We start from the raw sequence: 25,835 nt of genomic DNA, 5'->3' as shown, positions 1-25,835 counted from the left end.
ATCGATGTTGTTGATGTGGACTGGTGGGCAATTGGAGGAGGATGTTGTTGATGTGGACTGATGGTCTAATGGAGATCAATGTTGTTGATCTGGACTGGTGGTCTAATGGAGATCGATGTTGTTGTTCTGGACTGGTGGTATAATGGAGATCGATGTTGTTGATGTGGATGGGTGGTCGAATGGAGATCGATGCTGTTGATGTGGACAGGTGGTCTAATGGAGTTCGATGTTGTTGATCGGGACTGGTGGTCTAATGGAGTTCGATGTTGTTGATATGAACTGGTGGTCCAATGGATATCGACGTTGTTGATGTGCATTGGTGGTTGAATGGAGATCGATGTTGTTGATGTGGACTGGTGGTCTAATGCAGATCGATGTTGCTGATGTGGACTGGTGGTCTAATGGAGATCGATGTTGTTGTTCAGGACTGGTGGTCTAATGGAGATCGATGTTGTTGCTCAGGACTGGTCGTCTAATGAAGATCGATGTTGTTGATGTGGAATGGTGGTCCAATGGCGATCGATGTTGTTGATGTGGACAGGTGTTCTAATGGAGATAGATGTTGCTGATCGGGAATGGTGGTCTAATGGAGATCGATGTTGTTGATCTGGACTGGTGCTCTAATGGAGATCGATGTTGTTGATCTGGACTGGTGGTCTGATGGAGATCGATGTTGTTGATGTGGACTGGTGGGCAATTGGAGGAGGATGTTGTTGATGTGGACTGGTGGTCTAATGGAGATCGATGTTGTTGATCGGGACTGGTGGTCTAATGGAGTTCGATGTTGTTGATGTGAACTGGTGGTCCAATGGATATCGACGTTGTTGATGTGCATTGGTGGTTTAATGGAGATCGATGTTGTTGATGTGGACTGGTGGTCTAATGAAGATCAATGTTGTTGATGCGCACTGGTGGTCTAATGAAGATCGATGTTGTTGTTCAGGACTGGTGGTCTAATGGAGATCGATGTTGTTGTTCAGGTCTGGTGGTCTAATGGAGATCGATGTTGTTGATGTGGAATGGTGGTTCAATGGAGATCGATGTTGTTGATCTGGACTGGTGGTCCAATGGAGATGAATGTTGTTGAAGTGGACTGGTGGTCTAATGGAGATCGATGCTGTTGATGTGGACAGGTGGTCTAATGGAAATCGTTGTTGTTCTTCGGGACTGGTGGTCTAACGGAGATCGATGTTGTTGTTCTGGACTGGTGGTCTAATGGAGATCGATGTTGTTGATGTAGACGGGTGGTCGAATGGAGATCGATGCTGTTGATGTGGACAGGTGGTCTAATGGAGTTCGATGTTGTTGATCGGGACTGGTGGTCTAATGGAGTTCGATGTTGTTGATGTGAACTGGTGGTCGAATGGAGATCGACGTTGTTGATGTGGATTGGTGGTCTAATGGAGATCGATATTGTTGATGTGGACTGGTAGTCTAATGGAGATCAATGTTGTTGATTTGTACTGGTGGTCTAATGGAGACCGATGTTGTTGTTCAGGACTGGTGGTCTAATGGAGATCGATGTTGTTGATGTGGACTGGTGGTCCAATGGATATCGATGCTGTTGATGTGGACAGGTGGTCTAATGGAGATCGCTTTTGTTGTTCGGGACTGGTGGTCTAACGGAGATAGATGTTGTTGATGTGGACTGGTGGTCTAATGGAGATCGATGTTGTTGATGTGGACTGGTGGGCAATTGGAGGAGGATGTTGTTGATGTGGACTGATGGTCTAATGGAGATCAATGTTGTTGATCTGGACTGGTGGTCTAATGGAGATCGATGTTGTTGTTCAGGACTGGTGGTCTAATGGAGATCGATGTTGTTGATGTGGACTGGTGGTCCAATGGAGTTCGATGTTGTTGATGTGGACTAGTGGACCAATGGAGATCGATGTTGTTGATGTGGACTGGTGGTCTAATGGAGATCGATGTTGTTGATGTGGACTGCTGGACCAATGGAGATCGATGTTGTTGATGTGGACTGGTGGTCTAATGGAGATCGATGTGGTTGATGACGACTGGTGGACTAATGGAGATCGATGTTGTTGATGTGCACTGGTCGTCTAAAGGAGATTGATATTGTTGATGTGGACTGGTGGTCCAATGTAGATCGATATTGTTGATGTGGACTGGTGGCCTAATGGAGATCGATGTTGTTGAAGTGCACAGGGGGTCTTCTGGAGATCAATGTTGTTGATGTGGACTGGTGGACCAATGGAGATCGATGCTGTTGATGTGGACAGGTGGTCTAATGGAGATCGCTTTTGCTGTTCGGGACTGGTGGTCTAACGGAGATCGATGTTGTTGATCTGGACTGGAGCTCTAATGGAGAATGATTTTGTTGATGTGGACTGGTGGTCTAATGGAGATCGATGTTGTTGATGTGGACTGATGGTCTAATGGAGATCAATGTTGTTGATCTGGACTGGTGGTCTAATGGAGATCGACGTTGTTGTTCTGGACTGGTGGTCTAATGGAGATCGATGCTGTTGATGTGGACAGGTGGTCTAATGGAGTTCGATGTTGTTGATCGGGACTGGTGGTCTAATGGAGTTCGATGTTGTTGATGTGAACTGGTGGTCGAATGGAGATCGACGTTGTTGATGTGGATTGGTGGTCTAATGGAGTCCGATGTTGTTGTTCAGGACTGGTGGTCTAATGGAGATCGATGTTGTTGATGTGGACTGGTGGTCCAATGGAGTTCGATGTTGTTGATGTGGACTAGTGGACCAATGGAGATCGATGTTGTTGATGTGGACTGGTGGTCTAATGGAGATCGATGTTGTTGATGTGGACTGCTGGACCAATGGAGATCGATGTTGTTGATGTGGACTGGTGGTATAATGGAGATCGATGTTGTTGATGTGGAATGGTGGTCTAATGCAGATCAATGTTGTTGATCTGGATTGGTGGTCTAATGGAGATCGATGTAGTTGATGTGGACTGGTGGTCTAATGGAGATCGATGTGGTTGATGACGACTGGTGAACTAATGGAGATCGTTGTTGTTGATGTGCACTGGTCGTCTACAGGAGATTGATATTGTTGATGTGGACTGGTGGTCCAATGTAGATCGATATTGTGGATGTGGACTGGTGGTCTAATGGAGATTGATGTTGATGATCTGGTCTGGTGGTCAACTGGAGATCGATGTTGATGTGGACGGGTGGTACAATGGAGATCGATGTTGTTGATCTAGACTGGAGGTCTAATGGAGAGAGATGTTGTTGATATGGACTGGTGTTCCAATGGATATCGATGTTGTTGATGTGGACTGGTGGACTAATGGAGATCGATGTTGTTGATGTGTACTGGTGGTGTAATGGAGATCGATGTTGTTGATGTGGACTGGTGGTCCATTGGAGATCGATGTTGTTGATGTGGACTGGTGGTCTAATGGAGATCGATGTTGCTGATGTGGACTGGTGGTCTAATGGAGATCGATGTTGTTGATGTGGACTGGTGTTCCAATGGAGATCGATGTTGTTGATGTGGACTGGTGGTCTAAAGGAGTTCGATGTGGTTGATGTGGACTGGTGGACCAATTGAGATCGATGTTGTTGATATGGACTTGTGGTCCGATGGAGATCGATGTTGTTATTGTGGACTGCTGGTCTTATTGAGATCAATGTTGTTGATGTGGACTGCTGGTCCAATAGAGATCGATGTTGTTGATGTGGACTGGTGGTCTCATGGATTTCGATGTTGTTGATGTGGGCTGGTGGTCCAATGTAGATCGATGTTGTTGATGTGCACTGGTGCTCTTATGGAGATCGATGTTGTTGATGTGGACTGGTGGTCCAATGGAGATCGATGCTGTTGATGTGGACTGGTGGTCCAATGGAGATCGATGTTGTTGATGTGGACTGGTGCGCCAATGGAGATCGATGTAGTTGATGTGGACTGGTGGTCTAATGGAGATCGATGTTGATGATGTGGACTGGTGGAATAACGGAGATCGATGTTGTTGATGTGGACTGGTGGTCTAATGGAGATCGATGTTGTCGATCTGGACTGATGGTCTACTTGAGATCGATGTTGTTGATCTGGACTGGTGGTCTATGGGAGATCGATGTTGTTGATCTGGTCTGGTGGTCCAATGGAGATCCATGTTGTTGAAGTGGAGTGGTGGTCTAATGGAGATCGATGTTGTTGATGTGGACAGGTGGTCTAATGGAGATCGATGTTGCTGATCGGGAATGGTGGTCTAATGGAGATCGATGTTGTTGATCTGGACTGGTGCTCTAATGGAGATCGATGTTGTTGATGTGGACTGGTGGTCTGATGGAGATCGATGTTGTTGATGTGGACTGGTGGGCAATTGGAGGAGGATGTTGTTGATGTGGACTGATGGTCTAATGGAGATCAATGTGGTTGATCTGGACTGGTGGTCTAATGGAGATCGATGTTGTTGTTCGGGACTGGTGGTCTAATGGAGATCGATGTTGTTGATGTGGACTGGTGGACTAATGGAGATAGATGTTGTTGATCTGGACTGGTGGTCTAATGGAGATCAATGTTGTTGATCTGTACTGGTGGTCTAATGGAGATCGATGTTGTTGATCTGGACTGGTGGTCTAATGGAGATCAATGTTGTTGATCTGGACTGGTGGTCTAATTTAGATCGATGTTGTTGATGTGGACTGGTGGTCTAATGGAGATCGATGTTGTCGATGTGGATGGGTGGTCGAATGGAGATCGATGCTGTTGATGTGGACAGGTGGACTAATGGAGTTCGATGTTGTTGATCGGGACTGGTGGTCTAATGGAGTTCGATGTTTATGATGTGGACAGGTGGTCTAATGGAGATCGATATTGTTGATGTGGACTTTTGGTCTAATGGAGATCGATGTTGTTGTTCAGGACTGGTGGTCTAATGGAGATCGATGTTGTGGTTCAGGACTGGTGGTCTAATGGAGATCGATGTTGTTGATATGGAATGGTGCTCTAATGGAGATCGATGTTGTTGAAGTGGACTGGTGGTCTAATGGAGATCGATGCTGTTGATGTGGACAGGTGGTCTAATGGAGTTCGATGTTGTTGATCGGGACTGGTGGTCTAATGGAGTTCGATGTTGTTGATGTGGACTTGTGCTCTAATGGAGATCGATGTTGTTGATCTGGACTGGTGCTCTAATGGAGATCGATGTTGTTGATCTGGTCTGGTGTTCTAATGGAGATCGATGTTGTTGATCTGGACTGGTGCTCTAATGGAGATCGATGTTGTTGATGTGGACTGGTGGTCTAATGGAGATCGATGTTGTTGATGTGGACTGGTGGTCTGATGGAGATCGATGTTGTTGATGTGGACTGGTGGGCAATTGGAGGAGGATGTTGTTGATGTGTACTGATGGTCTAATGGAGATCAATGTTGTTGATCTGGACTGGTGGTCTAATGGAGATCGATGTTGTTGTTCTGGACTGGTGGTATAATGGAGATCGATGTTGTTGATGTGGATGGGTGGTCGAATGGAGATCGATGCTGTTGATGTGGACAGGTGGTCTAATGGAGTTCGATGTTGTTGATCGGGACTGGTGGTCTAATGGAGTTCGATGTTGTTGATATGAACTGGTGGTCCAATGGATATCGACGTTGTTGATGTGCATTGGTGGTTGAATGGAGATCGATGTTGTTGATGTGGACTGGTGGTCTAATGCAGATCGATGTTGCTGATGTGGACTGGTGGTCTAATGGAGATCGATGTTGTTGTTCAGGACTGGTGGTCTAATGGAGATCGATGTTGTTGCTCAGGACTGGTCGTCTAATGAAGATCGATGTTGTTGATGTGGAATGGTGGTCCAATGGAGATCGATGTTGTTGATGTGGACAGGTGTTCTAATGGAGATAGATGTTGCTGATCGGGAATGGTGGTCTAATGGAGATCGATGTTGTTGATCTGGACTGGTGCTCTAATGGAGATCGATGTTGTTGATCTGGACTGGTGGTCTGATGGAGATCGATGTTGTTGATGTGGACTGGTGGGCAATTGGAGGAGGATGTTGTTGATGTGGACTGGTGGTCTAATGGAGATCGATGTTGTTGATCGGGACTGGTGGTCTAATGGAGTTCGATGTTGTTGATGTGAACTGGTGGTCCAATGGATATCGACGTTGTTGATGTGCATTGGTGGTTTAATGGAGATCGATGTTTTTGATGTGGACTGGTGGTCTAATGAAGATCAATGTTGTTGATGCGCACTGGTGGTCTAATGAAGATCGATGTTGTTGTTCAGGACTGGTGGTCTAATGGAGATCGATGTTGTTGTTCAGGTCTGGTGGTCTAATGGAGATCGATGTTGTTGATGTGGAATGGTGGTTCAATGGAGATCGATGTTGTTGATCTGGACTGGTGGTCCAATGGAGATGAATGTTGTTGAAGTGGACTGGTGGTCTAATGGTGATCGATGCTGTTGATGTGGACAGGTGGTCTAATGGAAATCGTTGTTGTTCTTCGGGACTCGTGGTCTAACGGAGATCGATGTTGTTGTTCTGGACTGGTGGTCTAATGGAGATCGATGTTGTTGATGTAGACGGGTGGTCGAATGGAGATCGATGCTGTTGATGTGGACAGGTGGTCTAATGGAGTTCGATGTTCTTGATCGGGACTGGTGGTCTAATGGAGTTCGATGTTGTTGATGTGAACTGGTGGTCCAATGGATATCCACGTTGTTGATGTGGATTGGTGGTCTAATGGAGATCGATGTTGTTGATGTGGACTGGTGGTCTAGTGCAGATCGATGTTGTTGATGCGGACTGGTGGTCTAATGGAGATCGATGTTGTTGATGTGGACTGGTGGTCTAATGGAGATCGATGTTGTTGAAGTGCACAGGGGGTCTTCTGGAGATCAATGTTGTTGATGTGGACTGGTGGACCAATGGAGATCGATGCTGTTGATGTGGACAGGTGGTCTAATGGAGATCGCTTTTGTTGTTCGGGACTGGTGGTCTAACGGAGATCGATGTTGTTGATGTGGACTGGTGGTCTAATGGAGATCGATGTTGTTGTTCGGGACAGGTGGTCTAATGGAGATCGATGTTGTTGATGTGGACTGGTGGACTAATGGAGATAGATGTTGTTGATCTGGACTGGTGGTCTAATGGAGATCAATGTTGTTGATCTGTACTGGTGGTCTAATGGAGATCGATGTTGTTGATGTGGACTGGTGGTCAAATGGAGATCGATGTTGTTGTTCGGGACTGGTGGTCCAATGGAGATCGATGTTGTTGATGTGGACTGGTGGACTAATGGAGATAGATGTTGTTGATCTGGACTGGTGGTCTAATGGAGATCAATGTTGTTGATCTGTACTGGTGGTCTAATGGAGATCGATGTTGTTGATCTGGACTGGTGGTCTAATGGTGATCAATGTTGTTGATCTGGAATGGTGGTCTAATGGAGATCGATGTTGTTGATCTGGTCTGGTGGTCCAATGGAGATCAATGTTGTTGAAGTGGACTGGTGGTCTAATGGAGATCGATGCTGTTGATGTGGACAGGTGGTCTAATGGAGTTCGATGTTGTTGATCGGGACTGGTGGTCTAATGGAGTTCGATGTTGTTGATGTGGACTTGTGCTCTAATGGAGATCGATGTTGTTGATCTGGACTGGTGGTCTAATGGAGATCGATGTTGTTGATGTGGATGGGTGGTCGAATGGAGACCGATGCTGTTGATGTGGACAGGTGGTCTAATGGAGTTCGATGTTGTTGATCGGGACTGGTGGTCTAATGGAGTTCGATGTTGTTGATGTGAACTGGTGGTCGAATGGAGATCGACGTTTTTGATGTGGATTGGTGGTCTAATGGAGATCGATATTGTTGATGTGGACTGGTGGTCTAATGGAGATCAATGTTGTTGATCTGTACTGGTGGTCTAATGGAGACCGATGTTGTTGTTCAGGACTGGTGGTCTAATGGAGATCGATGTTGTTGATGTGGACTGGTGGTCCAATGGAGTTCGATGTTGTTGATGTGGACTGGTGGTCTAATGGAGATCGATGTTGTTGTTCTGGACTGGTGGTCTAATGGAGATCGATGTTGTTGATGTGGAAGGGTGGTCGAATGGAGACCGATGCTGTTGATGTGGACAGGTGGTCTAATGGAGTTCGATGTTGTTGATCGGGACTGGTGGTCTAATGGAGTTCGATGTTGTTGATGTGAACTGGTGGTCGAATGGAGATCGACGTTTTTGATGTGGATTGGTGGTCTAATGGAGATCGATATTGTTGATGTGGACTGGTGGTCTAATGGAGATCAATGTTGTTGATCTGTACTGGTGGTCTAATGGAGACCGATGTTGTTGTTCAGGACTGGTGGTCTAATGGAGATCGATGTTGTTGATGTGGACTGGTGGTCCAATGGAGTTCGATGTTGTTGATGTGGACTAGTGGACCAATGGAGATCGATGTTGTTGATGTGGACAGGTAGTCTAATGGAGTTCGATGTTGTTGATCGGGACTGGTGGTCTAATGGAGTTCGATGTTGTTGATGTGGACTTGTGCTCTAATGGAGATCGATGTTGTTGATCTGGACTGGTGCTCTAATGGAGATCGATGTTGTTGATCTGGACTGGTGTTCTAATGGAGATCGATGTTGTTGATCTGGACTGGTGCTCTAATGGAGATCGATGTTGTTGATGTGGACTGGTGGTCTAATGGAGATCGATGTTGTTGATGTGGACTGGTGGTCTGATGGAGATCGATGTTGTTGATGTGGACTGGTGGGCAATTGGAGGAGGATGTTGTTGATGTGGACTGATGGTCTAATGGAGATCAATGTTGTTGATCTGGACTGGTGGTCTAATGGAGATCGATGTTGTTGTTCTGGACTGGTGGTATAATGGAGATCGATGTTGTTGATGTGGATGGGTGGTCGAATGGAGATCGATGCTGTTGATGTGGACAGGTGGTCTAATGGAGTTCGATGTTGTTGATCGGGAGTGGTGGTCTAATGGAGTTCGATTTTGTTGATGTGAACTGGTGGTCCAATGGATATCGACGTTGTTGATGTGCATTGGTGGTTGAATGGAGATCGATGTTGTTGATGTGGACTGGTGGTCTAATGGAGTTCGATGTTGTTGATCGGGACTGGTGGTCTAATGGAGTTCGATGTTGTTGATGTGAACTGGTGGTCGAATGGAGATCGACGTTTTTGATGTGGATTGGTGGTCTAATGGAGATCGATATTGTTGATGTGGACTGGTGGTCTAATGGAGATCAATGTTGTTGATCTGTACTGGTGGTCTAATGGAGACCGATGTTGTTGTTCAGGACTGGTGGTCTAATGGAGATCGATGTTGTTGATGTGGACTGGTTGTCCAATGGAGTTCGATGTTGTTGATGTGGACTAGTGGACCAATGGAGATCGATGTTGTTGATGTGGACAGGTGGTCTAATGGAGTTCGATGTTGTTGATCGGGACTGGTGGTCTAATGGAGTTCGATGTTGTTGATGTGGACTTGTGCTCTAATGGAGATCGATGTTGTTGATCTGGACTGGTGCTCTAATGGAGATCGATGTTGTTGATCTGGACTGGTGTTCTAATGGAGATCGATGTTGTTGATCTGGACTGGTGCTCTAATGGAGATCGATGTTGTTGATGTGGACTGGTGGTCTAATGGAGATCGATGTTGTTGATGTGGACTGGTGGTCTGATGGAGATCGATGTTGTTGATGTGGACTGGTGGGCAATTGGAGGAGGATGTTGTTGATGTGGACTGATGGTCTAATGGAGATCAAAGTTGTTGATCTGGACTGGTGGTCTAATGGAGATCGATGTTGTTGTTCTGGACTGGTGGTATAATGGAGATCGATGTTGTTGATGTGGATGGGTGGTCGAATGGAGATCGATGCTGTTGATGTGGACAGGTGGTCTAATGGAGTTCGATGTTGTTGATCGGGACTGGTGGTCTAATGGAGTTCGATGTTGTTGATGTGAACTGGTGGTCCAATGGATATCTACGTTGTTGATGTGCATTGGTGGTTGAATGGAGATCGATGTTGTTGATGTGGACTGGTGGTCTAATGCAGATCGATGTTGCTGATGTGGACTGGTGGTCTAATGGAGATCGATGTTGTTGTTCAGGACTGGTGGTCTAATGGAAATCGTTGTTGTTCTTTGGGACTGGTGGTCTAACGGAGATCGATGTTGTTGTTCTGGACTGGTGGTCTAATGGAGATCGATGTTGTTGATGTAGACGGGTGGTCGAATGGAGATCGATGCTGTTGATGTGGACAGGTGGTCTAATGGAGTTCGATGTTCTTGATCGGGACTGGTGGTCTAATGGAGTTCGATGTTGTTGATGTGAACTGGTGGTCCAATGGATATCGACGTTGTTGATGTGTATTGGTGGTCTAATGGAGATCGATGTTGTTGATGTGGACTGGTGGTCTAGTGCAGATCGATGTTGTTGATGCGGACTGGTGGTCTAATGGAGATCGATGTTGTTGATGTGGACTGGTGGTCTAATGGAGATCGATGTTGTTGAAGTGCACAGGGGGTCTTCTGGAGATCAATGTTGTTGATGTGGACTGGTGGACCAATGGAGATCGATGCTGTTGATGTGGACAGGTGGTCTAATGGAGATCGCTTTTGTTGTTCGGGACTGGTGGTCTAACGGAGATCGATGTTGTTGATGTGGACTGGTGGTCTAATGGAGATCGATGTTGTTGATGTGGACTGGTGGGCAATTGGAGGAGGATGTTGTTGATGTGGACTGATGGTCTAATGGAGATCAATGTTGTTGATCTGGACTGGTGGTCTAATGGAGATCGATGTTGTTGTTCTGGACTGGTGGTCTAATGGAGATCGATGTTGTTGATGTGGATGGGTGGTCGAATGGAGACCGATGCTGTTGATGTGGACAGGTGGTCTAATGGAGTTCGATGTTGTTGATCGGGACTGGTGGTCTAATGGAGTTCGATGTTGTTGATGTGAACTGGTGGTCGAATGGAGATCGACGTTTTTGATGTGGATTGGTGGTCTAATGGAGATCGATATTGTTGATGTGGACTGGTGGTCTAATGGAGATCAATGTTGTTGATCTGTACTGGTGGTCTAATGGAGACCGATGTTGTTGTTCAGGACTGGTGGTCTAATGGAGATCGATGTTGTTGATGTGGACTGGTGGTCCAATGGAGTTCGATGTTGTTGATGTGGACTAGTGGACCAATGGAGATCGATGTTGTTGATGTGGACAGGTGGTCTAATGGAGTTCGATGTTGTTGATCGGGACTGGTGGTCTAATGGAGTTCGATGTTGTTGAAGTGGACTTGTGCTCTAATGGAGATCGATGTTGTTGATCTGGACTGGTGCTCTAATGGAGATCGATGTTGTTGATCTGGACTGGTGTTCTAATGGAGATCGATGTTGTTGATCTGGACTGGTGCTCTAATGGAGATCGATGTTGTTGATGTGGACTGGTGGTCTAATGGAGATCGATGTTGTTGATGTGGACTGGTGGTCTGATGGAGATCGATGTTGTTGATGTGGACTGGTGGGCAATTGGAGGAGGATGTTGTTGATGTGGACTGATGGTCTAATGGAGATCAATGTTGTTGATCTGGACTGGTGGTCTAATGGAGATCGATGTTGTTGTTCTGGACTGGTGGTATAATGGAGATCGATGTTGTTGATGTGGATGGGTGGTCGAATGGAGATCGATGCTGTTGATGTGGACAGGTGGTCTAATGGAGTTCGATGTTGTTGATCGGGACTGGTGGTCTAATGGAGTTCGATGTTGTTGATGTGAACTGGTGGTCCAATGGATATCGACGTTGTTGATGTGCATTGGTGGTTGAATGGAGATCGATGTTGTTGATGTGGACTGGTGGTCTAATGCAGATCGATGTTGCTGATGTGGACTGGTGGTCTAATGGAGATCGATGTTGTTGTTCAGGACTGGTGGTCTAATGGAGATCGATGTTGTTGTTCAGGACTGGTGGTCTAATGAAGATCGATGTTGTTGATGTGGAATGGTGGTCCAATGGAGATCGATGTTGTTGATGTGGACAGGTGTTCTAATGGAGATAGATGTTGCTGATCGGGAATGGTGGTCTAATGGAGATCGATGTTGTTGATCTGGACTGGTGCTCTAATGGAGATCGATGTTGTTGATGTGGACTGGTGGTCTGATGGAGATCGATGTTGTTGATGTGGACTGGTGGGCAATTTGAGGAGGATGTTGTTGATGTGGACTGGTGGTCTAATGGAGATCGGTGTTGTTGATCGGGACTGGTGGTCTAATGGAGTTCGATGTTGTTGATGTGAACTGGTGGTCCAATGGATATCGACGTTGTTGATGTGCATTGGTGGTTTAATGGAGATCGATGTTGTTGATGTGGACTGGTGGTCTAATGCAGATCGATGTTGTTGATCTGGACTGGTGGTCTATTGAAGATCGATGGTGTTGATGCGGACTGGTGGACTAATGAAGATCGATGTTGTTGATGTGGACTGGTGGTCTAATGGAGATCGATGTAGTTGATGTGGACTGGTGGTCTAATGGAGATCGATGTTGTTGATGTGGACTGGTGGTCTAATGGATTTCGATGTTGTTGATGTGGACTTGTGGGCCAGCGGAGGTCGATGTTGTTGATGTGGACTAGTAATCTAATGGAGATCGATGTAGTTGATGTGGACTGGTGGTCTAATGGAGATCGATGTTTTTTTGATGTGGACTGGTGGTCTAATGGAGATCGATGCTGTTGATGTGGACAGGTGGTCCAATGGAAATCGTTGTTGTTCTTTGGGACTGGTGGTCTAACGGAGATCGATGTTGTTGTTCTGGACTGGTGGTCTAATGGAGATCGATGTTGTTGATGTGGATGGGTGGTCGAATGGAGATCGATGCTGTTGATGTGGACAGGTGGTCTAATGGAGTTCGATGTTGTTGTTCAGGTCTGGTGGTCTAATGGAGATCGATGTTGTTGTTCTGGACTGGTGGTATAATGGAGATCGATGTTGTTGATGTGGATGGGTGGTCGAATGGAGATCGATGCTGTTGATGTGGACAGGTGGTCTAATGGAGTTCGATGTTGTTGATCGGGACTGGTGGTCTAATGGAGTTCGATGTTGTTGATGTGAACTGGTGGTCCAATGGATATCGACGTTGTTGATGTGCATTGGTGGTTGAATGGAGATCGATGTTGTTGATGTGGACTGGTGGTCTAATGCAGATCGATGTTGCTGATGTGGACTGGTGGTCTAATGGAGATCGATGTTGTTGTTCAGGACTGGTGGTCTAATGGAGATCGATGTTGTTGTTCAGGACTGGTGGTCTAATGAAGATCGATGTTGTTGATGTGGAATGGTGGTCCAATGGAGATCGATGTTGTTGATGTGGACAGGTGTTCTAATGGAGATAGATGTTGCTGATCGGGAATGGTGGTCTAATGGAGATCGATGTTGTTGATCTGGACTGGTGCTCTAATGGAGATCGATGTTGTTGATGTGGACTGGTGGTCTGATGGAGATCGATGTTGTTGATGTGGACTGGTGGGCAATTTGAGGAGGATGTTGTTGATGTGGACTGGTGGTCTAATGGAGATCGGTGTTGTTGATCGGGACTGGTGGTCTAATGGAGTTCGATGTTGTTGATGTGAACTGGTGGTCCAATGGATATCGACGTTGTTGATGTGCATTGGTGGTTTAATGGAGATCGATGTTGTTGATGTGGACTGGTGGTCTAATGAAGATCAATGTTGTTGATGCGCACTGGTGGTCTAATGAAGATCGATGTTGTTGTTCAGGACTGGTGGTCTAATGGAGATCGATGTTGTTGTTCAGGTCTGGTGGTCTAATGGAGATCGATGTTGTTGATGTGGAATGGTGGTTCAATGGAGATCGATGTTGTTGATCTGGACTGGTGGTCCAATGGAGATGAATGTTGTTGAAGTGGACTGGTGGTCTAATGGAGATCGATGCTGTTGATGCGGACAGGTGGTCTAATGGAAATCGTTGTTGTTCTTGGGGACTGGTGGTCTAACGGAGATCGATGTTGTTGTTCTGGACTGGTGGTCTAATGGAGATCGATGTTGTTGATGTAGACGGGTGGTCGAATGGAGATCGATGCTGTTGATGTGGACAGGTGGTCTAATGGAGTTCGATGTTCTTGATCGGGACTGGTGGTCTAATGGAGTTCGATGTTGTTGATGTGAACTGGTGGTCCAATGGATATCGACGTTGTTGATGTGTATTGGTGGTCTAATGGAGATCGATGTTGTTGATGTGGACTGGTGGTCTAGTGCAGATCGATGTTGTTGATGCGGACTGGTGGTCTAATGGAGATCGATGTTGTTGATGTGGACTGGTGGTCTAATGGAGATCGATGTTGTTGAAGTGCACAGGGGGTCTTCTGGAGATCAATGTTGTTGATGTGGACTGGTGGACCAATGGAGATCGATGCTGTTGATGTGGACAGGTGGTCTAATGGAGATCGCTTTTGTTGTTCGGGACTGGTGGTCTAACGGAGATCGATGTTGTTGATGTGGACTGGTGGTCTAATGGAGATCGATGTTGTTGATGTGGACTGGTGGGCAATTGGAGGAGGATGTTGTTGATGTGGACTGATGGTCTAATGGAGATCAATGTTGTTGATCAGGACTGGTGGTCTAATGGAGATCGATGTTGTTGTTCTGGACTGGTGGTCTAATGGAGATCGATGTTGTTGATGTGGATGGGTGGTCTAATGGAGTTCGATGTTGTTGATCGGGACTGGTGGTCTAATGGAGTTCGATGTTGTTGATGTGAACTGGTGGTCGAATGGAGATCGACGTTTTTGATGTGGATTGGTGGTCTAATGGAGATCGATATTGTTGATTTGGACTGGTGGTCTAATGGAGATCAATGTTGTTGATCTGTACTGGTGGTCTAATGGAGACCGATGTTGTTGTTCAGGACTGGTGGTCTAATGGAGATCGATGTTGTTGATGTGGACTGGTGGTCTAATGGAGATCGATGTTGTTGATGTGGACTGCTGGACCAATGGAGATCGATGTTGTTGATGTGGACTGGTGGTCTAAAGGAGTTCGATGTGGTTGATGTGGACTGGTGGTCTAATGGAGATCGATGTTGATGATGTGGACTGGTGGAATAATGGAGATCGATGTTGTTGATGTGGACTGGTGGTCTAATGGAGATCGATGTTGTCGATCTGGACTGATGGTCTACTTGAGATCGATGTTGTTGATCTGGACTGGTGGTCTATGGGAGATCGATGTTGTTGATCTGTTCTGGTGGTCCAATGGAGATCAATGTTGTTGAAGTGGACTGGTGGTCTAATGGAGATCGATGTTGTTGATGTGGACAGGTGGTCTAATGGAGATCGATGTTGCTGATTGGGAATGGTGGTCTAATGGAGATCGATGTTGTTGATCTGGACTGGTGCTCTAATGGAGATCGATGTTGTTGATGTGGACTGGTGGTCTGATGGAGATCGATGTTGTTGATGTGGACTGGTGGGCAATTGGAGGAGGATGTTGTTGATGTGGACTGATGGTCTAATGGAGATCAATGTGGTTGATCTGGACTGGTGGTCTAATGGAGATCGATGTTGTTGTTCGGGACTGGTGGTCTAATGGAGATCGATGTTGTTGATGTGGACTGGTTCACTAATGGAGATAGATGTTGTTGATCTGGACTGGTGGTCTAATGGAGATCAATGTTGTTGATTTGGACTGGTGGTCTAATGGAGATCAATGTTGTTGATCTGGACTGGTGGTCTAATGGAGATCGATGTTGTTGATGTGGACTGGTGGTCTAATGGAGTTCGATGTTGTTGATCGGGACTGGTGGTCTAATGTAGTTCGATGTTTATGATGTGGACAGGTGGTCTAATGGAGATCGATATTGTTGATGTGGACTTTTGCTCTAATGGAGATCGATTTTGTTGTTCGGGACTGGTGGTCTAATGGAGATCGATGTTGTGGTTCAGGACTGGTGGTCTAATGGAGATCGATGTTGTTGATATGGAATGGTGGTCTAATGGAGATCGATGTTGTTGATCTGGTCTGGTGGTCCAATGGAGATCAATGTTGTTGAAGTGTACTGGTGGTCTAATGGAGATCGATGCTGTTGATGTGGACAGGTGGTCTAATGGAGTTCGATGTTGTTGATCGGGACTGGTGGTCTAATGGAGTTCCATGTTGTTGATGTGGACTGGTGCTCTAATGGAGATCGGTGTTGTTGATCTGGACTGGTGCTCTAATGGAGATCGATGTTGTTGATCTGGACTGGTGTTCTAATGGAGATCGATGTTGTTGATCTGGACTGGTAGTCTAATGGAGATCGATGTTGTTGATGTGGACTGGTGGTCTAATGGAGATCGATGTTGTTGATGCGGACTGGTGGTCTGATGGAGATCGATGTTGTTGATGTGGACTGGTGGGCAATTGGAGGAGGATGTTGTTGATGTGGACTGATGGTCTAATGGAGATCAATGTTGTTGATCTGGACTGGTGGTCTAATGGAGATCGATGTTGTTGTTCTGGACTGGTGGTCTAATGGAGATCGATGTTGTTGATGTGGATGGGTGGTCGAATGGAGATCGATGCTGTTGATGTGGACAGGTGGTCTAATGGAGTTCGATGTTGTTGATCGGGACTGGTGGTCTAATGGAGTTCGATGTTGTTGATGTGAACTGGTGGTCCAATGGATATCGACGTTGTTGATGTGCATTGGTGGTTGAATGGAGATCGATGTTGTTGATGTGGACTGGTGGTCTAATGCAGATCGATGATGCTGATGTGGACTGGTGGTCTAATGGAGATCGATGTTGTTGTTCAGGACTGGTGGTCTAATGGAGGTCGATGTTGTTGTTCAGGACTGGTGGTCTAATGGAGATCGATGTTGTTGATGTGGAATGGTGGTCCAATGGAGATCGATGTTGTTGATGTGGACAGGTGTTCTAATGGAGATAGATGTTGCTGATCGGGAATGGTGGTCTAATGGAGATCGATGTTGCTGATCTGGACTGGTGCTCTAATGGAGATCGATGTTGTTGATGTGGACTGGTGGTCTGATGGAGATCGATGTTGTTGATGCGGACTGGTGGGCAATTGGAGGAGGATGTTGTTGATGTGGACTGGTGGTCTAATGGAGATCGATGTTGTTGTTCAGGTCTGGTGGTCTAATGGAGATCGATGTTGTTGATGTGGAATGGTGGTTCAATGGAGATCGATGTTGTTGATCTGGACTGGTGGTCTATGGGAGATCGATGTTGTTGATCTGGTCTGGTGGTCCAATGGAGATCAATGTTGTTGAAGTGGATTGGTGGTCTAATGGAGATCGATGCTGTTGATGTGGACAGGTGGTCTAATGGAAATCGTTGTTGTTCTTCGGGACTGGTGGTCTAACGGAGATCGATGTTGTTGTTCTGGACTGGTGGTATAATGGAGATCGATGTTGTTGATGTAGACGGGTGGTCGAATGGAGATCGATGCTGTTGATGTGGACAGGTGGTCTAATGGAGTTCGTTGTTGTTGATCGGGACTGGTGGTCTAATGGAGTTCGATGTTGTTGATGTGAACTGGTGGTCCAATGGATATCGACGTTGTTGATGTGCATTGGTGGTCTAATGGAGATCGATGTTGTTGATGTGGACTGGTGGTCTAATGGCGATCAATGTTGTTGATCTGGACTGGTGGTCTAATGGATATCGATGTTGTTGTTCAGGACTGGTGGTCTAATGGAGATCGATGTTGTTGATGTGGACTGGTGGTCCAATGGAGATCGATGTTGTTGATGTGGACTGGTGGACCAATGGAGATCGATGTTGTTGATGTGGACTGGTGGACTAATGGAGATCAATGTTGTTGATGTGGACTGGTGGACCAATTGAGATCGATGTTGTTGATGTGGACTGGTGGTATAATGGAGATCGATGTTGTTGATCTGGACTGGTGGACTAATGGAGCTCGATGTTGTTGATGTAGACTGGTGGGCCAGCGGAGGTCGGTGTTTTTGATGTGGACTGGTGGACTAATGGAGATCTATGTTGTTGATCCGGACTGGTGGTCTAATGGAGATCGATGTTGATGATGTGGATTGGTGGTCTATTGGAAATCGATGTTGTTGATGTGGACTGGTGGTCTAATGCAGATCGATGTTGTTGATCTGGACTGGTGGTCTATTGAAGATCGATGGTGTTGATGCGGACTGGTGGACTAATGAAGATCGATGTTGTTGATGTGGACTGGTGGTCTAATGGAGATCGATGTAGTTGATGTGGACTGGTGGTCTAATGGAGATCGATGTTGTTGATGTGGACTGGTGGTCTAATGGATTTCGATGTTGTTGATGTGGACTTGTGGGCCAGCGGAGGTCGATGTTGTTGATGTGGACTAGTAATCTAATGGAGATCGATGTAGTTGATGTGGACTGGTGGTCTAATGGAGATCGATGTTTTTTTGATGTGGACTGGTGGTCTAATGGAGATCGATGCTGTTGATGTGGACAGGTGGTCCAATGGAAATCGTTGTTGTTCTTTGGGACTGGTGGTCTAACGGAGATCGATGTTGTTGTTCTGGACTGGTGGTCTAATGGAGATCGATGTTGTTGATGTAGACGGGTGGTCGAATGGAGATCGATGCTGTTGATGTGGACAGGTGGTCTAATGGAGTTCGATGTTGTTGATCGGGACTGGTGGTCTAATGGAGTTCGATGTTGTTGATGTGAACTGGTGGTCCAATGGATATCGACGTTGTTGATGTGCATTGGTGGTCTAATGGAGATCGATGTTGTTGATGTGGACTGGTGGTCTAATGCAGATCGATGTTGTTGATGCGGACTGGTGGTCCAATGGAGATTGATGTTCTTGATCTGTACTGGTGGTCTAATGGAGATCGATGTTGTTGATGTGGACTGGTAGTCTTTTGGAGATCGATGTTGTTGATGTGGACTGTTGGGCCAGTGGATGTGTATGTTGTTGATGTGGACTGGTGGTCTAATGGAGATCGATGTTGCTGATCTGGACTGGTGGTCTAATGGAGTTCGATGTTGTTTATGTGGACTGGTGGTCTAATGGAGATCGCTGTTGTTGTTCTGGACTGGTGGTCTAATGGAGATCGATGTTGTTGAGGTGGACGGGTTGTCGAATGCAGATCGATGCTGTTGATGTGGACAGGTGGTCTAATGGAGCTCGACGTTGTTGATCTGGACTGGTGGTCCAATGGATATCGATGTTGTTGATGTGGACGGGTGGACCAATGGAGATCGATGTTGTTGATGTGGACTGGTGGTCTAATGGAGATCGATGTTGTAGATGTGGACTGGTGGTCTAATGCAGAGCGATGTTGTTGATCTGGACTGGTGGAATAATGGAGCTCGATGTTGTTGATGTAGACTGGTGGGCCAGCGGAGGTCTGTGTTGTTGATGTGGACTGGTGGACTAATGGAGATCGATGTTGTTTATCCGGACTGGTGGTCTAATGGAGATCGATGTTGATGATGTGGACTGGCAGTCCAATGGAGTTTGATGTTGTTGATGTGGACTGGTGGTCTATTGGAAATCGATGTTGTTGAAGTGGACTGGTGGACTAATGGAGGTCGATGTTGTTGATGTGGACTGTTGGTCTAATGTAGATCGACTTTGTTGACGTGGACTGGTGGACTAATGGAGATCGATGTTGTTGATGTGTACCGGTGGACTAATGGAGATCGATGTTGTTGATGTGGACTGGTGGTCTAATGGAGATCAATGTTGTTGATCTGTACTGGTGGTCTAATGGAGATCGATGTTGTTGACCTGGCCTGGTGGTCTAATGGAGATCGATGTTGTTGATGTGGTCTGGTGGTTTAATGGAGTTCAATGTTGTTGATTTGGACTTGTGGTCCAATGGAGATCGATGTTGTTGATGTGGACTGGTGGTCTAATGGAGATCGATGTTGTTGATCTGGACAGGTGGTCTAATGCAGATCGATATTGTTGATGTGGACTGGTGGTCTAATGGAGATCGATGTTGTTGATCTGGACAGGTGGACTAATGGAAATCAATGTTGTTGATGTGGACTGGTGGTCAAATGGAGATCGATGTTGTTGATCTGGACTGATGGTCTAATTGAGATCGATGTTGTTGATCTGGACTGGTGGTCTATGGGATATCCATGTTGTTGATCTGGTATGGTGGTCCAATGGAGATCAATGTTGTTGAAGTGGACTGGTGGTCTAATGGAGATCGATGTTGTTGATGTGGACAGGTGGTCTAATGGAGATCGATGTTGCTGATCGGGAATGGTGATCTAATGGAGATCGATGTTGTTGATCTGGACTGGTGCTCTAATGGAGATCGATGTTGTTGATGTGGACTGGTAGTCTAATGGAGATCGATGATGTTGAAGTGCACAGGTTGTCTTCTGGAGTTCAATGTTGTTGATGTGGACTGGTGGACCAATGGAGATCGATGCTGTTGATGTGCACTGGTGGTCTAATGGAAATCGCTGTTGTTCGGGACTGGTGGTCTAACAGATATCGATGTTGTTGTTCTGGACTGGTGGTCTAATGGAGATCGATGTTGTTGATGTAGATGCGTGGTCGAATGGAGATCGATGCTGTTGATGTGGACAGGTGGTCCAATGGAGTTCGATGTTGTTGATCGGGACTGGTGGTCTAATGGAGTTCGATGTTGTTGATGTGAACTGGTGGTCTAATGCAGATCGATGTTGTTGATGTGGACTGGTGGTCTAATGCAGATCGATGTTGTTGATGTGGACTGGTGGTCTAATGGAGATCGATGTTGGTGTTCAGGACTGGTGGTCTAATGGAGATCGATGTTGTTGTTCAGGACTGGTGGTCTAATGGAGATCGATGTTGTTGATGTGGAATGGTGGTCTAATGGAGATCGATGTTGTTTTGGACTGGTGGTCTAATGGAGATCGATGTTGTTGATGTGGAATGGTGGTCTAATGGAGATCGATGTTGTTGTTCAGGACTGGTGGTCTAATGGAGATCGATGTTGTTGTTCAGGACTGGAGGTCTAATGGAGATCGATGTTGTTGATGTGGAATGGTGGTCCAATGGAGATCGATGTTGTTGATGTGGACTGGTGGACCAATGGAGATCGATGTTGTTGATCTGGACTGCTGGTTGAATGGAGATCGATGTTGTTGTTCTGGACTGGTGGTGTAATGGAGATCGATGTTGTTGATGTGGACTGGTGGTCTATGGGAGATCGATGCTGTTGATCTGGACTGGTGGTCCAATGGAGATCAATGTTGTTGAAGTGGACTGGTGGTCTAATGGAGATCGATGTTGTTGATGTGGACTGGTGGTCTAATGGAGATGGATATTGTTGATCTGGACAGGTGGTCTAATGGAGATCTATGTTGTTGATGTGGACTGGAGGTCTAACGGAGATCGATGTTGTTGATGTGGACTGGTGGACCAATGGAGATCGATGCTGTTGATGTGGACAGGTGGTCTAATGGAGATCGATGTTGTTGATGTGGACTGGTGGTCTAATGGAGATCGATGTTCTTGAAGTGCACAGGGGGTGTTCTGGAGATCAATGTTGTTGATGTGGACAGGTGGTCTAATGGAGATCGCTTTTGTTGTTCGGGACTGGTGGTCTAACGGAGATCGATGTTGTTGATCTGGACTGGTGGTCCAATGGAGATTGATTTTGTTGATTTGGACTGGTGGTCTAATGGAGATCGATGTTGTTGATGTGGACTGGTGGGCAATTGGAGGAGGATGTTGTTGATGTGGACTGATGGTCTAATGGAGATCAATGTTGTTGATCTGGACTGGTGGTCTAATGGAGATCGATGTTGTTGTTCTGGACTGGTGGTCGAATGGAGATCGATGCTGTTGATGTGGACAGGTGGTCTAATGGAGTTCGATGCTGTTGATCGGGACTGGTGGTCTAATGGAGTTCGATGTTGTTGATGTGAACTGGTGGTCGAATGGAGATCGACGTTGTTGATGTGGATTGGTGGTCTAATGGAGACCGATATTGTTGATGTGGACTGGTGATCTAATGGAGATCAATGTTGTTGATCTGTACTGGTGGTCTAATGGAGACCGATGTTGTTGTTCAGGACTGGTGGTCTAATGGAGATCGATGTTGTTGATGTGGACTGGTGGTCCAATGGAGTTCGATGTTGTTCATGTGGACTAGTGGACCAATGGAGATTGATGTTGTTGATGTGGACTGGTGGTCTAATGGAGATCGATGTTGTTGATGTGGACTGGTGGTCTAATGGAGATCAATGTTGTTGATCTGGACTGGTGGTCTAATGGAGATCGATGTTGTTGTTCTGGACTGGTGGTCGAATGGAGATCGATGCTGTTGATGTGGACAGGTGGTCTAATGGAGTTCGATGCTGTTGTTCAGGACTGGTGGTCTAATGGAGATCGATGTTGTTGATGTGGACTGGTGGTCCAATGGAGTTCGATGTTGTTCATGTGGACTAGTGGACCAATGGAGATTGATGTTGTTGATGTGGACTGGTGGTCTAATGGAGATCGATGTTGTTGATGTGGACTGGTGGACCAATGGAGATCGATGTTGTTGATGTGGACTGGTGGTATAATGGAGATCGATGTTGTTGATGTGGAATGGTGTTCTAATGCAGATCAATGTTGTTGATCTGGGCTGGTGGTCTAATGGTGATCGATGTAGTTGATGTGGACTGGTGGTCCAATGTAGATCAATATTGTTGATGTGGACTGGTGGTCTAATGGAGATTGATGTTGATGATCTGGTCTGGTAGTCAACTGGAGATCGATGTTTTTGATGTGGACTGGAGGTCCAATGGAGATCGATGTTGTTGATCTGGACTGGTGCTGTAATGGAGATAGATGTTGTTGATGTGGACTGGTGGTCCAATGGAGATCGATGTTGTTGATGTGGACTGGTGGTCTAATGGAGATCGATGTTGCTGATGTGGACTGTTTTTCTAATGGAGATCGATGTTGTTGATGCGGACTGGTGTGCAATTGGAGGTGGATGTTGTTGATGTGGACTGGTGGTCTAATGGAGATCTATGTTGTTGATCTGGACTGCCGGTTGAATGGACATCGATGTTGTTGTTCTGGACTGGTGGTCTAATGGAGATTGATGTTGTTGATGTGGACTGGTGTTCCAATGGAGATCGATGTTGTTGATGTGGACTGGTGGTCTAAAGGAGTTCGATGTGGTTGATGTGGACTGGTGGACAAATGGAGATCGATGTTGTTGATATGGACTTGTGGTCCAATGGAGTTCGATGTTGTTATTGTGGACTGCTGGTCTTATTGAGATCAATGTTGTTGATGTGGACTGCTGGTCCAATGGAGATCAATGTTGTTGATGTGGACTGGTGGTCTAATGGATTTTGATGTTGTTGATGTGGACTGGTGGTCCAATGGAGATCGATGTTGTTGATGTGGACTGGTGGTCTAATGGAGATCGATGTTGTTGATGTGGACTGGTGGACCAATGGAGATCGATGCTGTTGATGTGGACAGGTGGTCTAATGGAGATCGATGTTGTTGATGTGGACTGGTGGTCTAATGGAGATCGATGTTCTTGAAGTGCACAGGGGGTGTTCTGGAAATCAATGTTGTTGATGTGGACTGGTGGACCAATGGAGATCGATGCTGTTGATGTGGACAGGTGGTCTAATGGAGATCGCTTTTGTTGTTCGGGACTGGTGGTCTAACGGAGATCGATGTTGTTGATCTGGACTGGTGCTCTAATGGAGATTGATTTTGTTGATTTGGACTGGTGGTCTAATGGAGATCGATGTTGTTGATGTGGACTGGTGGGCAATTGGAGGAGGATGTTGTTGATGTGGACTGATGGTCTAATGGAGATCAATGTTGTTGATCTGGACTGGTGGTCTAATGGAGATCGATGTTGTTGTTCTGGACTGGTGGTCGAATGGAGATCGATGCTGTTGATGTGGACAGGTGGTCTAATGGAGTTCGATGTTGTTGATCGGGACTGGTGGTCTAATGGAGTTCGATGTTGTTGATGTGGACTGGTGGTCCAATGGAGATCGATGTTGTTGATGTGGACTGGTGGTCTAATGGAGATCGATGTTGTTGATGTGGTCTGGTGGTCCAATGGAGATTGATGTTCTTGATCTGGACTGGTGGTCTAATGGAGATCGATGTTGTTGATGTGGACTGGTAGTCTTTTGGAGATCGATGTTGTTGATGTGGACTGGTGGACCAATGGAGATCGATGTTGTTGATGTGGACTGGTGGTATAATGGAGATCGATGTTGTTGATGTCGACTGGTGGTCTAATGCAGATCGATGTTGTTGATCTGGACTGGTGGACTAATGTAGCTCGATGTTGTTGATGTAGACCGGTGGCCCAGCGGAAGTCTGTGTTGTTGATGTGGACTGGTGGACTAATGGAGATCGATGTTGTTGATCCGGACTGGTGGTCTAATGGAGATCGATGTTGATGATGTGGACTGGCAGTCCAATGGAGTTTGATGTTGTTGATGTGGACTGGTGGTCTATTGGAAATCGATGTTGTTGATGTGGACTGGTGGTCTAATGCAGATCGATGTTGTTGATCTGGACTGGTGGTCTAATGATGATCGATGTTGTTGATGTGGACTGGTGGACTAATGAAGATCGATGTTGTTGATGTGGACTGGTGGTCTAATGGAGATGGATGTTGTTGATGTGGCTTGGTTGTCTAATGGAGATCGATTTTGTTGATCTGGTCTAGTGGACTAATGGAGATCGATGTTGTTGATGTGGACTGGTGGGCCAGCGGAGGTCGATGTTGTTGATGTGGACTGGTAATCTAATGGAGATCGATGTTGTTGATGTGGACTGGTGGTCTAATGGATTTCGATGTTGTTGATGTGGACTGGGTGTCCAATGGAGTTCGATGTTGTTGATGTGGACTGGTGGACTAATGGAGATCTATGCTGTTGATCTGGACAGGTGATTTAATTGACATCGATGTTATTGGTGTGGACAGGTGAACTAATGGAGGTCGATGTTGTTGATGTGAACTGGTGGTCCAATGGATATCGACGTTGTTGATGTGCATTGGTGGTCTAATGGAGATCGATGTTGTTGATGTGGGCTGGTGGTCTAATGCAGATCGATGTTGTTGATGTGGACAGGTGGTCTAATGGAGATCGATGTTGTTGATCGGGACTGGTGGTCTAATGGAGTTCGATGTTGTTGATGTGAACTGGTGGTCTAATGCAGATCGATGTTGTTGATGCGGACTGGTGGTCTAATGGAGATCGATGTTGTTGATGTGGACTGGTGGTCTAATGGAGATCGATGTTGTTGATGTGGACTGGTGGACCAATGGAGATCGATGTTGTTGATGTGGACTGGTGGTCTAATGGAGATCGATGTTGTTGATGTAGAGTGGTGGGCCAGCGGAGGTCGGTGTTGTTGATGTGGACTGGTGGACTAATGGAGATCAATGTTGTTGATGTGGACTGGTGGTCTAATGGAGATCGTTGTTGTTGATGTGGACTGGTGGACCAATGGAGATCGATGTTGTTGATGTGGACTGGTGGACTAATGGACATCGATGTTGTTGATCTGGACTGGTGGACTAATGGAGCTCGATGTTGTTGATGTAGACTGGTGGGCCAGCGGATGTCGGTGTTGTTGATGTGGACTGGTGGACTAATGGAGATCGATGTTGTTGATCCGGACTGGTGGCCTAATGGAGATCGATGTTGATGATGTGGACTGGTGGGCCAGCGGAGGTCGATGTTGTTGATGTGGACTGGTGGTCCAATGGAGATCGATGTTGTTTATGTGGACTGGTGGTCTAATGGAGATCGATGTTGTTGATGTGGTCTGGTGGTCCAATGGAGATTGATGTTCTTGATCTGGACTGGTGGTCTAATGGAGATCGATGTTGTTGA

The sequence above is a fragment of the Hypanus sabinus genome, chromosome 5, assembly GCF_030144855.1.
Source record: "Hypanus sabinus isolate sHypSab1 chromosome 5, sHypSab1.hap1, whole genome shotgun sequence".
Classification (NCBI taxonomy): Eukaryota; Metazoa; Chordata; class Chondrichthyes; order Myliobatiformes; family Dasyatidae; genus Hypanus; species Hypanus sabinus.
The sequence above is the reverse complement of the archived record's forward strand: the minus strand, read 5'-3'. Positions refer to the sequence as shown.